Here is a 12500-nt window from a genome sequence, read left to right as displayed (position 1 = left end):
AAGCCAACCAAATGGCAATTACCCGAGGGACATGCTTTTCGCAAGGCACCTTCCACTAGGGAAGCGCAGACAACCCGAAGGCGAGTCGAAGACAACCTAAAGGCGATCACCCGAGGGACATGGAGGAATGCACCAGTGGAGTTCGCTGCACAGGCAGGGATCCGTCCAACTCGCACAAACCGAACACAACTCACGCGCCACGACGTACACTGTGCACCAGCCCCCCAAAACGAATCACCCCCCGAAGGACTAAGAAGCCCGACGAACGCGCGAAAACATTTAGAGAGGCCGAGCAAGCACCGGTTAGCGCGAATGAAAGTAACAAGCGCAACAGGCAACTTTCGAGGGACATACTTTTCGCAACAAGCTTCCACTAGGAAAGCATAGGCAACTCGTTCGAACGTCAAAGCCAACCAAATGGCAATTACCCGAGGGACACGCTTTTCGCAAGGCACCTTCCACTAGGGAAGCGCAGGCAACCCGAAGGCGAGTCGAAGACAACCCGAGGGACATGGAGGAATGCACCAGTGGAGTTCGCTGCACAGGCAGGGATCCGTCCAACTCGCACAAACCGAACACAACTCACGCGCCACGACGTACACTGTGCACCAGCCCCCCAAAACGAATCACCCCCCGAAGGACTAAGAAGCCCGACGAACGCGCGAAAACATTTAGAGAGGCCGAGCAAGCACCGGTTAGCGCGAATGCAAATAACAAACGCAACAGGCAACTTTCGAGGGACATACTTTTCGCAACAAGCTTCCACTAGGAAAGCATAGGCAACTCGTTCGAACGTCAAAGCCAACCAAATGGCAATTACCCGAGGGACACGCTTTTCGCAAGGCACCTTCCACTAGGGAAGCGCAAGCAACCCGAAGGCGAGTCGAAGACAACCCGAGGGACATGGAGGAATGCACCAGTGGAGTTCGCTGCACAGGCAGGGATCCGTCCAACTCGCACAAACCGAACACAACTCACGCGCCACGACGTACACTGTGCACCAGCCCCCCAAAACGAATCACCCCCCGAAGGACTAAGAAGCCCGACGAACGCGCGAAAACATTTAGAGAGGCCGAGCAAGCACCGGTTAGCGCGAATGCAAATAACAAACGCAACAGGCAAATTTCGAGGGACATACTTTTCGCAACAAGCTTCCACTAGGAAAGCATAGGCAACTCGTTCGAACGTCAAAGCCAACCAAATGGCAATTACCCGAGGGACACGCTTTTCGCAAGGCACCTTCCACTAGGGAAGCGCAAGCAACCCGAAGGCGAGTCGAAGACAACCCGAGGGACATGGAGGAATGCACCAGTGGAGTTCGCTGCACAGGCAGGGATCCGTCCAACTCGCACAAACCGAACACAACTCACGCGCCACGACGTACACTGTGCACCAGCCCCCCAAAACGAATCACCCCCCGAAGGACCAAGAAGCCCGACGAACGCGCGAAAACATTTAGAGAGGCCGAGCAAGCACCGGTTAGCGCGAATGCAAATAACAAACGCAACAGGCAACTTTCGAGGGACATACTTCTCGCAACAAGCTTCCACAAGGAAAGCACAGGCAACTCGTTCGCACGCCAAAGCCAACCAAATGGCAATTTAACCGAGGGACATGCATTTCGCAAGGCAACTTGTACAATTACCCGAGGGACATGGCATGCTTGCCAAGGCCGTGGCTTGGCATGCTTGCCAAGGCCGTGGCATGACATGCTGCTGGCCAAGGCCGGGCATGCCATGCTGCTGGACGAGGCCGTGGCAAGGCATGCTGATGGCCGAGGCCGTGGCAAGGCATGCTGATGGCCGAGGCCGTGGCAAGGCATGCTGATGGCCGAGGCCGTGGCAAGGCATGCTGCTGGCCAAGGCGTTGGCATGGCATGCTGCTGCTGACCAAGGCTTGGGCTTGCCATGCTGCCGGCCAAGGCCGCGGCATGCCATGTTGCTGGCCAAGGCCGTGGCATGGCATGCTGCTGGCCAAGGCCGTGGCATGACATGCTGGCCAAGGCCGGGGCATGGCAAGCTGCTGGCCAAGGTCGTGGCATGGCACGCTGCTGGCCAAGGCCGGGGCATAGCACGCTGCTGGCCATGGCCGTGGCTTGGCAAGGTTGCCAAGGCCGGGGCATGGCGTGCTGCTGGCCAAGGCTTTGGCATGCCATGTTGCTGGCCAAGGCTGTGGCATGGCATGCTGCTGGCCAAGGCTGTGGCATGGCATGCTGCTGGCCAAGGCCGTGGCATGACATGCTGGCCAAGGCCGGGGCATGGCATGCTGCTGGCCAAGGTCGTGGCATGGCATGCTGCTGGCCAAGGCCGTGGCATGACATGCTTGCCAAGGCCAGGGCATGGCATGCTGCTGGCCAAGGCTTTGGCATGCCATGTTGCTGGCCAAGGCTGTGGCATGGCATGCTGCCCTAGGCCAACGTGCCACCGCCACCGCCGCGGGCCGCCACTCGACGCATCCCGTGCTTGGCTATGTAGTTTCGATGCCACAAGCCAATGCCACAAGCCAAGCGATGGCATGTGCCAAGCGCCCGCCTAGGCATAGGCGTGGCCTGTGGCCTGGCCATGCTGGCCAGCCTTAAGGGAGGTGCCCCCCCCTTATAATAGCCTGTTAAGCCCTTTTCAATCTGGCAGGAGGAAACATCAAGCATGTTCGAGGAGTCATAATGGGGTTTTTTTAAAAAGTAATGGTTTTTTGCCAAAACTTTCAACATGAAAGTTGTATGAAATAATTTAATACACCATAAAAAAAATTATAAAAAAATATTTGGCCACCGGAATATTTTATTTTAATTTATTTCAATTTTAATACTTAAAAAATAATAAAAATTACTAAAAATACTCAAAAAATTCTAGAAAAATTCCAACAATTATAAGATGAGGCACTAGTAATTATAGTAATTTTTTTAATTATTTTTTTATTTTTAATTTATTTTATTATAATTTTTATGAGTAAATAAATAATTAAAAAGCCCGACGAACGTGCAAAAACTCTTAGAGAAACCCAGCAAGCATCGGATAGCTCGAATGCAAATAACAAACGCAACAGGCAACTTCCGAGGGACATACTTTTCCCAACAAGCTTCCACTGGGGAAAGCACTAGCAACGTGTTCGCAAGTCAAAGGCAACCAAACCGGCTATTACCCGAGGGACAAGCATTTCGCAGGGCAACATATACGTAAGTCAAAGCCAAACCAAATGGCAATTACACGAGGGACAGGATTGCTTGCCAAGGGCGTGGCATGCGATGTTCTAGCCCAAGGCCAAGGCACGCCACGCTGCGGGACAAGGCCGTGGCAAGACATGCGGCTGGCCTTGGCCTTGGCATGGCATGCCGCCGGCTTTGGCTGGGCTGCGTTGGCCTTGCCATGGAATGTTGCTGGCTTCGGATGGGCTGCCTCGGCCTTGGCCTTGGCCGTGGCATGGCATGGCATGCTGCTGGCCTTGGCCTTGGCCTTGGCATGGCATGCTGCTGGCTTTGGCTGGGCTGCCTTGGCCGTGGCATGGCATGCTGCTGGCTTTGGCTGGGCTGCCTTGGCCGTGGCATGGCATGCTGCTGGCCTAGGCCTTGGCATGGCATGCTGCTGGCTTTGGCTGGGCTGCCTTGGCCGTGGCATGGCATGCTGCTGGCCTAGGCCTTGGCATGGCATGCTGCTGGCTTTGGCTGGCAGCCTTGGCCGTGGCATGGCATGCTGCTGGCCTTGGCCTTGGCATGGCATGCTGCTGGCTTTGGCTGGCCTGCCTTGGCCGTGGCATGGCATGCTGCTGGCCTTGGCCTTGGCATGGCATGCTGCTGGCTTTGGCTGGCCTGCCTTGGCCGTGGCATGGCATGCTGCTGGCCTAGGCCTTGGCATGGCATGCTGCTGGCTTTGGCTGGCCTGCCTTGGCCGTGGCATGGCATGCTGCTGGCCTAGGCATGGCATGGCATGCTGCTGGCTTTGGCTGGGCTGCCTTGGCCGTGGCATGGCATGCTGCTGGCCTTGGCCTTGATATGGCATGCTGCTGGCTTTGGCTGGGCTGCCTTGGCCGTGGCATGGCATGCTGCTGGCCTAGGCCTTGGCATGGCATGCTGCTGGCTTTGGCTGGGCTGCCTTGGCCTTGGCATGGCATGCTGCTGGCTTTGGCTGGCCTGCCTTGGCCGTGGCATGGCATGCTGCTGGCCTAGGCCATGGCATGGCATGCTGCTGGCTTTGGCTGGGCTGCCTTGGCCGTGGCATGGCATGCTGCTGCCCTTGGCCTTGATATGGCATGCTGCTGGCTTTGGCTGGGCTGCCTTGGCCGTGGCATGGCATGCTGCTGGCCTAGGCCTTGGCATGGCATGCTGCTGGCTTTGGCTGGCCTGCGTTGGCCGTGGCATGGCATGCTGCTGGCCTAGGCCTTCGCATGGCATGCTGCTGGCCTAGGCCTTCGCATGGCATGCTGCTGGCTTTGGCTGGGCTGCCTTGGCCGTGGCATGGCATGCTGCTGGCCTTGGCCTTGGCATGGCATGCTGCTGGCTTTGGCTGGGCTGCCTTGGCCGTGGCATGGCATGCTGGTGGCCTAGGCCTTGGCATGGCATGCTGCTGGCTTTGGCTGGCCTGCCTTGGCCGTGGCATGGCATGCTGCTGGCCTAAGCCTTGGCATGGCATGCTGCTGGCTTTGGTTGGGCTGCCTTGGCCGTGGCATGGCATGCTGCTGGCCTTGGCCTTGGCATGGCATGCTGCTCGCTTTGGCTGGCCTGCCTTGGCCGTGGCATGGCATGCTGCTGGCCTAGGCCTTGGCATGGCATGCTGCTGGCTTTGGCTGGGCTGCCTTGGCCGTGGCATGGCATGCTGCTGGCCTTGGCCTTGGCATGCCATGCTGTTGGCTTTGGCTGGCCTGCCTTGGCCGTGGCATGGCATGCTGCTGGCCTAGGCCTTGGCATGGCATGCTGCTGGCTTTGGCTGGGCTGCCTTGGCCGTGGCATGGCATGCTGCTGGCCTTGGCCTTGGCATGGCATGCTGCTGGCTTTGGCTGGGCTGCCTTGGCCGTGGCATGGCATGCTGCTGGCCTTGGCCTTGGCATGGCATGCTGCTGGCTTTGGCTGGGCTGCCTTGGCCGTGGCATGGCATGCTGCTGGCCTAGGCCTTGGCATGGCATGCTGCTGGCTTTGGCTGGGCTGCCTTGGCCGTGGCATGGCATGCTGCTGGCCTAGGCCTTGGCATGGTATGCTGCTGGCCTAGGCCTTGGCATGGCATGCTGCTGGCTTTGGCTGGCAGCCTTGGCCGTGGCATGGCATGCTGCTGGCCTTGGCCTTGGCATGGCATGCTGCTGGCCTTGGCCTTGGCATGGCATGCTGCTGGCTTTGGCAGGCCTGCCTTGGCCGTGGCATGGCATGCTGCTGGCCTTGGCCTTGGCATGGCATGCTGCTGGCTTTGGCTGGCCTGCCTTGGCCGTGGCATGGCATGCTGCTGGCCTAGGCCTTGGCATGGCATGCTGCTGGCTTTGGCTGGCCTGCCTTGGCCGTGGCATGGCATGCTGCTGGCCTAGGCATGGCATGGCATGCTGCTGGCTTTGGCTGGGCTGCCTTGGCCGTGGCATGGCATGCTGCTGGCCTTGGCCTTGATATGGCATGCTGCTGGCTTTGGCTGGGCTGCCTTGGCCGTGGCATGGCATGCTGCTGGCCTAGGCCTTGGCATGGCATGCTGCTGGCTTTGGCTGGGCTGCCTTGGCCGTGGCATGGCATGCTGCTGGCCTTGGCCTTGGCATGGCATGCTGCTGGCTTTGGCTGGCCTGCCTTGGCCGTGGCATGGCATGCTGCTGGCCTAGGCCATGGCATGGCATGCTGCTGGCTTTGGCTGGGCTGCCTTGGCCGTGGCATGGCATGCTGCTGCCCTTGGCCTTGATATGGCATGCTGCTGGCTTTGGCTGGGCTGCCATGGCCGTGGCATGGCATGCTGCTGGCCTAGGCCTTGGCATGGCATGCTGCTGGCTTTGGCTGGCCTGCGTTGGCCGTGGCATGGCATGCTGCTGGCCTAGGCCTTGGCATGGCATGCTGCTGGCTTTGGCTGGGCTGCCTTGGCCGTGGCATGGCATGCTGCTGGCCTTGGCCTTGGCATGGCATGCTGCTGGCTTTGGCTGGGCTGCCTTGGCCGTGGCATGGCATGCTGGTGGCCTAGGCCTTGGCATGGCATGCTGCTGGCTTTGGCTGGCCTGCCTTGGCCGTGGCATGGCATGCTGCTGGCCTAAGCCTTGGCATGGCATGCTGCTGGCTTTGGTTGGGCTGCCTTGGCCGTGGCATGGCATGCTGCTGGCCTAGGCCTTGGCATGGCATGCTGCTCGCTTTGGCTGGCCTGCCTTGGCCGTGGCATGGCATGCTGCTGGCCTAGGCCTTGGCATGGCATGCTGCTGGCTTTGGCTGGGCTGCCTTGGCCGTGGCATGGCATGCTGCTGGCCTTGGCCTTGGCATGCCATGCTGTTGGCTTTGGCTGGCCTGCCTTGGCCGTGGCATGGCATGCTGCTGGCCTAGGCCTTGGCATGGCATGCTGCTGGCTTTGGCTGGGCTGCCTTGGCCGTGGCATGGCATGCTGCTGGCCTTGGCCTTGGCATGGCATGCTGCTGGCTTTGGCTGGGCTGCCTTGGCCGTGGCATGGCATGCTGCTGGCCTTGGCCTTGGCATGGCATGCTGCTGGCTTTGGCTGGGCTGCCTTGGCCGTGGCATGGCATGCTGCTGGCCTAGGCCTTGGCATGGCATGCTGCTGGCTTTGGCTGGGCTGCCTTGGCCGTGGCATGGCATGCTGCTGGCCTAGGCCGTGGCATGGCATGCTGCTGGCCTTGGCCTTGGCATGGCATGCTGCTGGCTTTGGCTGGCCTGCCTTGGCCGTGGCATGGCATGCTGCTGGCCTAGGCCTTGGCATGGCATGCTGCTGGCTTTGGCTGGCCTGCCTTGGCCGTGGCATGGCATGCTGCTGGCCTAGGCCTTGGCATGGCATGCTGCTGGCTTTGGCTGGCCTGCCTTGGCCGTGGCATGGCATGCTGCTGGCCCAGGCCGTGCGCATGCCATGCCGTGCTGCCCACGCCGCGGGCATGCCAGGCCGGCTGCATGCCAGGCCGCCCAGGCCGTGCGCATGCCATGCCGTGCTGCCCATGCCGCGCGCATGCCAGGCCGCCCACGCCCGCGCGCATGCCACGCCATGCTGCCCAAGGCCGCGCCCAGGCCGCGCAAGGCCGCGCCCAGGCCGCCCAAGGCCGCGCCCAGGCCGCGCAAGGCCGCGCCCAGGCCGCCCAAGGCCGCGCCCAGGCCGCGCAAGGCCGCCCAAGGCCGCGGTCCAGGCCGCCCAAGGCCGCGGCCGAGCCGCCCCAGGCCGCAGCCCAGGCCGCGGTCGAGCCGCAGTGCATGTAACCCAAGGCCGCAGCCCAGGCCGCGCCCAACATGGGGCGTACCTGCCACTGCCTTGCCCTGGGCAAGGGAGGTGCCCCCCCCTTATAATAGCCTGTTAAGCCCTTTTCAATCTGGCAGGAGGAAACATCAAGCATGTTCGAGGAGTCATAATGGGGTTTTTTTAAAAAGTAATGGTTTTTTGCCAAAACTTTCAACATGAAAGTTGTAGGAAATAATTTAATACACCATAAAAAAAATTAAAAAAAATATTTTTTTACAGAAAATATTTTATTTTAATTTATTTCGATATTAATACTTAAAAAATAATAAAAATTAATAAAAATAGTCAAAAAATTATGGAAAAATTCCCATAATTAAAGGATGATTCACTAGTAATTATAGAAATTATTAAATTATTTTTTTCATTTTTTTTATTTTATTTTGATTTTTTTATGCCAAATAAGGGCTTTAAAAATTCGAAAAGCTCCAGAAAAATTGCAAAAAAATAGGGAATGACATTTAAAATTGATTGTAGTGCATTTTTAATTGTGTTGCACGGTTTGGGTAAGATTATAAAAGAATCATGTTCAAAAAGATCGATCGAGGCGGTGGCACGCCATGGCCTTGGCCTTGGCCTTGGCCTTTGCCCGCGGCCTTGGCCTTTGCCTTGGCCTTGGCCATGCCTTGCACAGGGACTTGGCCTTGCCCACTGCCTTGGCCTTGGCTTTGGCCTTGGCCTTGGCATGGCATGGCATGCTCGCCGAGGCCGTGGCATGCCTTGCTGCTAGCCAAGGCCGTGGCGTGGCATGCTCGCCCAGCCCGTGGCATGCCGTGCTCGCCCAGCCCGTGGCACGCCATGTTGGCCCAAGGCATTGGCATGGCATGCCGGCCAAGGCATGCTGGCCAACGCTGCACAAGGCGGTGCCATGGCATGGCATGCTGACCAAGACCGTGCCATGGCATGCTGGGCGAGGCCGGGGCATGGCATGCTGGCCGAGGCCGTGGCTTGCCATGCCGCCACGGCCGTGGCATGCCGGGCAACGGACCGGCATGGCCCAGCCCGTGGCACGCCATGTTGGCCCAAGGCATTGGCATGGCATGCCGGCCAAGGCATGCTGGCCAACGCTGCGGCACGGCGTGCTGGACAAGGCGGTGCCATGGCATGGCATGCTGACCAAGACAGTGCCATGGCATGCTGGCCGAGGCCGTGGCATGGCATGCTGGCCGAGGCCGTGGCTTGCCATGCCGCCACGGCCGTGGCATGCTGGGCAACGGACCGGCATGGCATGCTGGCCGTGGCGGTGGCACGACATGCTGGCCAAGGCAGTGGCATGGCATGTAGGCCAAGGCTAAGGCATGGCACGCTGTGGCATGGCACGCTGGCCAAGGCAGTCGCAAGGCATGCGGGCCGAGGCCGCGGCACGGCCCGCTGGGCAACGCGGTGGCATGGCATGCTGGGCAACGCCGTGGCAAGGCATGCGGGCCGAGGCCTTGGCATGGCATGCTGGCCGAGGCCGTGGCATGGCATGCGGGCCGAGGCCGTGGCATGGCATGGCATGCGGGCCGAGGCCGTGGCGTGGCATGGCATGGCATGTTGGGCAACGCCGTGGCAAGACATGCGGGCCGAGGCCGTGGCATGGCATGTTGGGCAACGCCCTGGCAAGCCATGCGGGCCGAGGCCGTGGCGTGGCATGTTCGCCAAGGCTAAGGCATGGCACGCCGGGCAACGCGGTGCATTGGCATGCTGGGCAGCGCGGTGGCAAGGCATGGGGGCCGAGGCCGTGGCATGGCATGTTGGGCAACGCCGTGGCAAGACATGCGGGCCGAGGCCGTGGCATGGCATGCGGGCCGAGGCCGTGGCACGACATGTTGGCCAAGGCTAAGGCATGGCACGCCGGGCAACGCGGTGGCATGGCATGCTGGGCAACGCGGTGGCAAGGCATGCGGGCCGAGGCCGTGGCATGGCATGTTGGGCAACGCCGTAGAAGGGCATGCGGGCCGAGGCCGTGGCATGGCATGCGGGCCGAGGCCGTGGCATGGCATGTTGGGCGACGCCGTAGCAAGGCATGCGGGCCGAGGCCGTGGCATGTCATGCGGGCCGAGGCCGTGGCATGGCATGCGGGCCGAGGCCGTGGCATGGCATGTTGGCCGAGGCCGTGGCAAGGCATGCGGGCCGAGGCCGTGGCATGGCATGTTTGGCAACGCCGTGGCAAGACATGCGGGCCGTGGCATGGCATGGCATGCGGGCCGAGGCCGTGGCACGACATGTTGGCCAAGGCTAAGGCATGGCACGCCGGGCAACGCGGTGGCATGGCACGCCGGGCAACGCGGTGGCAAGGCATGCGGGCCGGGGCCGTGGCATGGCATGTTGGGCGACGCCGTAGCAAGGCATGCGGTCCGAGGCCGTGGCATGTCATGCGGGCCGAGGCCATGGCATGGCATGCGGGCCGAGGCCGTGGCATGGCATGTTGGGCGACGCCGTAGCAAGGCATGCGGGCCGAGGCCGTGGCATGTCATGCGAGCCGAGGCCGTGGCATGGCATGCGGGCCGAGGCCGTGGCATGGCAAGTTGGGCGACGTCGTGGCAAGGCATGCGGGCCGAGGCCGTGGCATGTCACGCGGGCCGAGGCCGTGGCATGGCATGCGGGCAGAGGCCGTGGCATGGCATGTTGGGCGACGCCGTCGCAAGGCATGCGGGCCGAGGCCGTGGCATGGCATGCGGGCCGAGGCCGTGGCATGGCATGTTGGGCGACGCCGTAGCAAGGCATGCGGGCCGAGGCCGTGGCATGTCATGGCATGTTGGGCGACGCCGTAGCAAGGCATGCGGGCCGAGGCCGTGGCATGGCATGTTTGGCAACGCCGTGGCAAGACATGAGGGCCGTGGCATGGCATGGCATGCGGGCCGAGGCCGTGGCACGACATGTTGGCCAAGGCTAAGGCATGGCACGCCGGGCAACGCGGTGGCATGGCATGCGGGCCGGGGCCGTGGCATGGCATGTTGGCCAACGTCGTAGCAAGGCATGCGGGCCGAGGCCGAGGCCGTGGCACGGCATGCGGGCCGAGGCTGTGGCATGGCATGTTGGGCGACGCCGTAGCAAGGCATGCGGTCCGAGGCCGTGGCATGTCATGCGGGCCGAGGCCGTGGCATGGCATGCGGGCCGAGGCCGTGGCATGGCATGTTGGGCGACGCCGTAGCAAGGCATGCGGGCCGAGGCCGTGCCGTGGCATGCGGGCCGAGGCCGTGGCATGGCATGCGGGCCGAGGCCGTGGCATGGCATGTTGGGCGACGCCGTAGCAAGGCATGCGGTCCGAGGCCGTGGCCTGTCATGCGGGCCGAGGCCGTGGCATGGCATGCGGGCCGAGGCCGTGGCATGGCATGCGGGCCGAGGCCGTGGCATGGCATGTTGGGCGACGCCGTAGCATGGCATGCGGGCCGAGGCCGTGGCATGTCATGCGCGCCGAGGCCGTGGCATGGCATGCGGGCCGAGGCCGTGGCATGGCAAGTTGGGCGACGTCGTGGCAAGGCATGCGGGCCGAGGCCGTGGCATGGCATGCGGGCCGAGGCCGTGGCAAGGCATGTTGGGCGACGCCGTCGCAAGGCATGCGGGCCGAGGCCGTGGCATGTCATGCGGGCCGAGGCCGTGGCATGGCATGCGGGCCGAGGCCGTGGCATGGCATGTTGGGCGACGCCGTAGCAAGCCATGCGGGCCGAGGCCGTGCCGTGGCATGCGGGCCGAGGCCGTGGCATGGCATGTTGGGCGACGCCGTAGCAAGGCATGCGGTCCGAGGCCGTGGCATGTCATGCGGGCCGAGGCCGTGGCATGGCATGCGGGCCGAGGCCGTGGCATGGCATGTTGGGCGACGCCGTAGCAAGGCATGCGGTCCGAGGCCGTGGCATGTCATGCGGGCCGAGGCCGTGGCATGGCATGCGGGCCGAGGCCGTGGCATGGCATGTTGGGCGACGCCGTAGCAAGGCATGCGGGCCGAGGCCGTGCCGTGGCATGCGGGCCGAGGCCGTGGCATGGCATGTTGGGCGACGCCGTAGCAAGGCATGCGGTCCGAGGCCGTGGCATGTCATGCGGGCCGAGGCCGTGGCATGGCATGCGGGCCGAGGCCGTGGCATGGCATGTTGGGCGACGCCGTAGCAAGGCATGCGGGCCGAGGCCGTGGCATGTCATGCGGGCCGAGGCCGTGGCATGGCATGCGGGCCGAGGCCGTGGCATGGCAAGTTGGGCGGCGTCGTGGCAAGGCATGCTGGCCGAGGCCGTGGCATGTCATGCGGGCCGAGGCCGTGGCATGGCATGCGGGCCGAGGCCGTGGCAAGGCATGTTGGGCGACGCCGTAGCAAGGCATGCGGGCCGAGGCCGTGGCATGTCATGCGGGCCGAGGCCGTGGCACGTCATGCGGGCCGAGGCCGTGGCATGGCATGTTTGGCCACGCCGTGGCAAGACATGCGGGCCGTGGCATGGCATGGCATGCGGGCCGAGGCCGTGGCTCGACATGTTGGCCAAGGCTAAGGCATGGCACGCCGGGCAACGCGGTGGCATGGCATGCTGGGCAACGCGGTGGCAAGGCATGCGGGCCGAGGCCGTGGCATGGCATGTTGGGCAACGCCGCAGCAAGGCATGCGGGCCGAGGCCGTGGCATGGCATGCGGGCCGAGGCCGTGGCATGGCATGCGGGCCGAGGCCGTGGCATGGCATGCGGGCCGAGGCCGTGGCATGGCATGTTGGGCGACGCCGTAGCAAGGCATGCGGTCCGAGGCCGTGGCATGTCATGCGGGCCGAGGCCGTGGCATGGCATGCGGGCCGAGGCCGTGGCATGGCATGTTGGGCGACGCCGTAGCAAGGCATGCGGGCCGAGGCCGTGGCATGTCATGCGGGCCGAGGCCGTGGCATGGCATGCGGGCCGAGGCCGTGGCATGGCAAGTTGGGCGGCGTCGTGGCAAGGCATGCGGGCCGAGGCCGTGGCATGTCATGCGGGCCGAGGCCGTGGCACGGCATGCGGGCCGAGGCCGTGGCACGTCATGCGGGCCGAGGCCGTGGCATGGCATGTTTGGCAACGCCGTGGCAAGACATGCGGGCTGTGGCATGGCATGGCATGCGGGCCGAGGCCGTGGCTCGACATGTTGGCCAAGGCTAAGGCATGGCACGCCGGGCAACGCGG

This window comes from Camellia sinensis, unplaced genomic scaffold (genome assembly GCF_055761805.1).
Source record: "Camellia sinensis isolate YWXY unplaced genomic scaffold, ASM5576180v1 Unanchor4, whole genome shotgun sequence".
Taxonomy (NCBI): domain Eukaryota; kingdom Viridiplantae; phylum Streptophyta; class Magnoliopsida; order Ericales; family Theaceae; genus Camellia; species Camellia sinensis.
This window is presented reverse-complemented; position numbering follows the sequence as displayed.